The sequence below is a fragment of the Tamandua tetradactyla genome, chromosome 3 (genome assembly GCF_023851605.1).
Source record: "Tamandua tetradactyla isolate mTamTet1 chromosome 3, mTamTet1.pri, whole genome shotgun sequence".
Classification (NCBI taxonomy): domain Eukaryota; kingdom Metazoa; phylum Chordata; class Mammalia; order Pilosa; family Myrmecophagidae; genus Tamandua; species Tamandua tetradactyla.
Genome location: NC_135329.1, coordinates 83,454,664 through 83,458,545, shown reverse-complemented (window position 1 = coordinate 83,458,545; position 3,882 = coordinate 83,454,664). Strand labels below are relative to the sequence as shown.

Sequence of the window (3,882 nt, the reverse complement as noted above, 5' to 3'; positions counted from 1 at the left end):
ATGGGGGTAGACACCAGATCCAAAGGGTTTCCTTACACAGGCAAACAGAGTAAAGGTGAGACATGGAGAAAGGAGGAGCAGGGATGGAGCCATATGCCAGGCCTACTTCTCTAGCCTTCCCTCCCTCCTCTATCCCTACACCTGAGGGAGCAGCCTCTCTAGAGACTATCCTTTGCAAGTCTGGCAAGTTGACTCCTGACATCTCTCATTCATTTTTTTTCCAAGAATAAGCTTCTTTCTGATTCTCACAGAGTCCTTCCTCTTGCTTCTTAGCAAGGCTTCCTCTCTGTGCCTGAAAGGCAATGGGATCAAGTTGCATACACCCCTGCAGGCTCAGCTGCAGTAACCTACATGGGGTCTCCCCACTAAATCTTGATTGTGGGGCTGAAGTTTCAAGATAGGAACTTGGGAGTCTGACAGAGGCCTAAAGATGATGACATCAGGCAGACAAGCTGCAAAAGTGGCACTGAGGGACTGAGAGGTAGGAGGTGCCACAGGCGTGAGCTTTCACTTTGACATTTGAGGGCCTCTTGTGGTCAATACCAGAAGACTTTCCTCTCCTAAATGCAAAAGTATTTCTGAGCAGTGACATTTTGGAGAGGAGTCAGAGATCCTCTACAGGCCTGGCCTCTATTTATTAGATTTGGTTGTGATTTCTGCCTGCTTCCTATTCTTGTGTAATGCATCACAGTAGTAGTAGTAATAATAATAATAATAGTTTTATATAACTGAGGGTTATAATTTTAATGGCAATTCATCATTCATAATGGAAACCTTAAATTAGAGATTCTACATCTAGGTGGTTTTTTTTTTCCTTATTCTTTATTTCTGTGAATTTAGAAAATCTAATAGCCTGAGATAAGGTACTGTTTGTTTATTGTCTTCCTTTTTGGATTGTCAGCAAGAGTTTAGCAGTCCTATCTGTTGGTTCTGGTGTGTTTTGGGAATATGAAACTGAAATCGTGGCGCTATAGCCCCTTGGAATTTTATTTCAGACATTGTCTCTGGATTACTATGGATTTGATTCATCATTGATTCTCCCATGAAAAACAACAACAACAGACCAGGTGAAACCTCAAAAGAACATGTTTTTAGAAGTTTTATTGAATTGGCCTGAAAAAAAAACTAGGCAAATGTGCTGGCTTGAAAGGATTTAAGCACCCTAGAAAAGCCGTGTTTTAATCCTAATCAATCTGTGGGAGCAACCATTTATTTTAATCCTTATTCAGCACCACATCTTGGAAACTTGATTAGATTATCTCCAAGGAGATGTGGCTCCACCCATTCTAGGTAGGTCTTGATTAGTTTACTGGAGTCCTTTAAAAGAGGAAGCACTTTGTAGAAAGCTTGAGAATGAGTAAAGAGCCACAAGGCTGAAAGTCCAGCACCCAGACACCTTTGGAGATGAAGAAGGAAAAGGCCCCTGGGGGAGCTTCATGAAATAGGAAGCCGGGAGAAACAGCTAACAGATGTCACCATGTTTACCATGTGCCCTTCCAGTTGAGGGAGAAACCCTGAACATCAGCCTTTCTTGAGTGAAGGTAACCTCTTGTGGGTGTATTAATTTGGACATTTCTATGAATTTGTTTTAATTTGGACAATTTCCCAGCCTTAAAACTGTAAACTTGCAACTTATTATTATTATTTTTAAAAGCCATTCTGTTTCTGACATACTGCATTTTGGCAGCTAGCAAACTAGAACAGTAACCATTACAAGATAAAACTTAAGCTTTTCAGTGGTAACTGCCATATTGCAGTAATTTGCCAAAATGGTGAACACAAAGGGAAAGAGAAGAGACACCTATTATATTGTTTCTATGTCTTTCAGAAAACATGGAGTTGTTCCTCTGGTCACACACATGAGAATCTATAAAGAAAGGTGTATTATAGATATAAAGGGTATGGGTACAACTCAAAAAGGAATGCCCCACAAATGTTACCTTGGCAAAGTTGGAAGAGTCTATAATGGCATGTATCATGCTGTTGATATTGTTGTAAACAAGCAAGTGAAGGGCAAGATTATTCCTGAGAATTAATGTGTGTATTGAGCATATTAAACACGCTAAGAGCCCAGAGAGCTTCCTGAAGTATGTAAAGGAAAATGATCAGAAAAAAAAGGAAGCCAAAGAGAAAGATAGTTGGGTTCAACTGATGTGCCAGCCTGCCCCAGCCAGAGAAGCACATTTTGTGAAAATTAATGGAAAGGAGCCTGAGTGTATGGAGCTTATTCCCTATAAATTCATGGCATAAGAGATATAAAAATAAAATATTTGTGGATTATAAAAAAAAAAACTTAAGAGAAAAAGAAAATAAGAGAGGTGAAATGTACAACACAGTAGGCTTTCACTCAGAGGTGACTGTTCAAACTTTGGTAATCTTGGGGAGTTATTTTCATTGCTCAGAAGAACTCAAGGTTCAGGACACAAAACTTGGGAGCACACAAGGTGGGGATGTCTAACAAGAGAGCTTTATATTTATGGAATCCTAAAGGGCTATAAACCCAACATAAGGGTGAACCATATAAACCCTCCCCTCAGGGGTGGAAGAAAAATGGCCAGTTTAGGATATTTGTGCTGGGTGGAATGATTAAAAATCTTCTCAAATAGCCCATAACAGCAGTGAGATCCTTGTGTTACTTTGCAGACCAAATTCACAACATCTAAGTGATCTCAAAAGATCTGAAAGAAAAAAGTTGATTTAAAGTGGTTCTGAAATGAGAGGGCCCACTGTGCCTGGCAGAAGCTAATGTATATCAGTCCTCAAAGATTTCCATAATAAAAAATATTAAAAGGATAAAAATACAAAACTCCCCCCAAAGGCATTATGTAATATAAACTTTCAACAAATACCACAAAAATATTCAAGGAAACATGGCACCATGGCAAGAACAAGGAGAAACAATGGACAAAATAATCAGAAACTAGAAATCACAAACATTGCAATGAACAGAAATAGACTTAAAAATTATATTATACACACTTAAATAAAATCATGGACTAAAAAAATGAGTAGGAAATAAGACATATAAAAATAAACTAGTATAAATGAAAAGTGAGACAAAAAAATATAGAAAAAAATGGAAATTAGGGAATTAAGAACCAAAAGAATTGGGACAAAAATTCCTTAGAAATGTTCAACAACCAATTAACATGGATAAAGATAATCTTACTAAACTGGAAGGTAGATATGAAGAATTTATATAGAATGATGCACAGAGAGACAAAGAGATGGGGCAAAATAAAACAGAGGTAAAGAAAAATGATTAAAATTTCACATGCAGCTAATGAAAATTCTAGAAAGAAGAGAGAAGAAAGAGGAAAACTATTTAAATAATTAGACTAAAATTTTCCTCAGCTGTGGAATTCATGAAACTCATCTCAATTCATGAATCTTAAACATCCAACCTAATTAAAAATAATTTCTTGACAAATCATATTCAATGTGTAGAAAAGAAGGAATAAAACTATATCAAAGAGGGCAGGGAGGAAAGCAGAATACCTCAAAACTAGTGGCAATTAGATTCAGTAGTGTTAATGGAAGTTAGTAGATGGGGGAGTCATACTTCAACATGTTGTAAGAAACTCACTCTTGAACAAAGAGTGAAAAGTTTAGCACAAATATCTTTGAAGAATCATAAATTAATAAGTATATTTTCATATTTAGCAATAATGAAAAACTCACTAGCTGAAACTCACTAACATATTTCTAAGAGATGCACATTAATTAAGAGAAAAGAGAGTTAAAAGATTTTAAGGGAAAGAAAAAGGTGCAAACATTGTTAAATATATGTGTAACTGTAAGCAAACATTAACATGAACATCAGTAATAATAATATTTTGTGGAATATTTTTTAAAGTTAGAACTAAACTGCATGATAAAACA

The 3,882-nt window shown here is 36.4% G+C and overlaps 1 pseudogene; it reads left to right on the top strand.

Annotated features, from left to right (window-relative positions):
* The first annotated feature begins 1,769 nt into the window (after positions 1–1,769).
* On the top strand, positions 1,770–2,250 carry LOC143676198 (large ribosomal subunit protein eL21 pseudogene; annotated as a pseudogene).
* Positions 2,251–3,882: the final 1,632 nt, after the last annotated feature.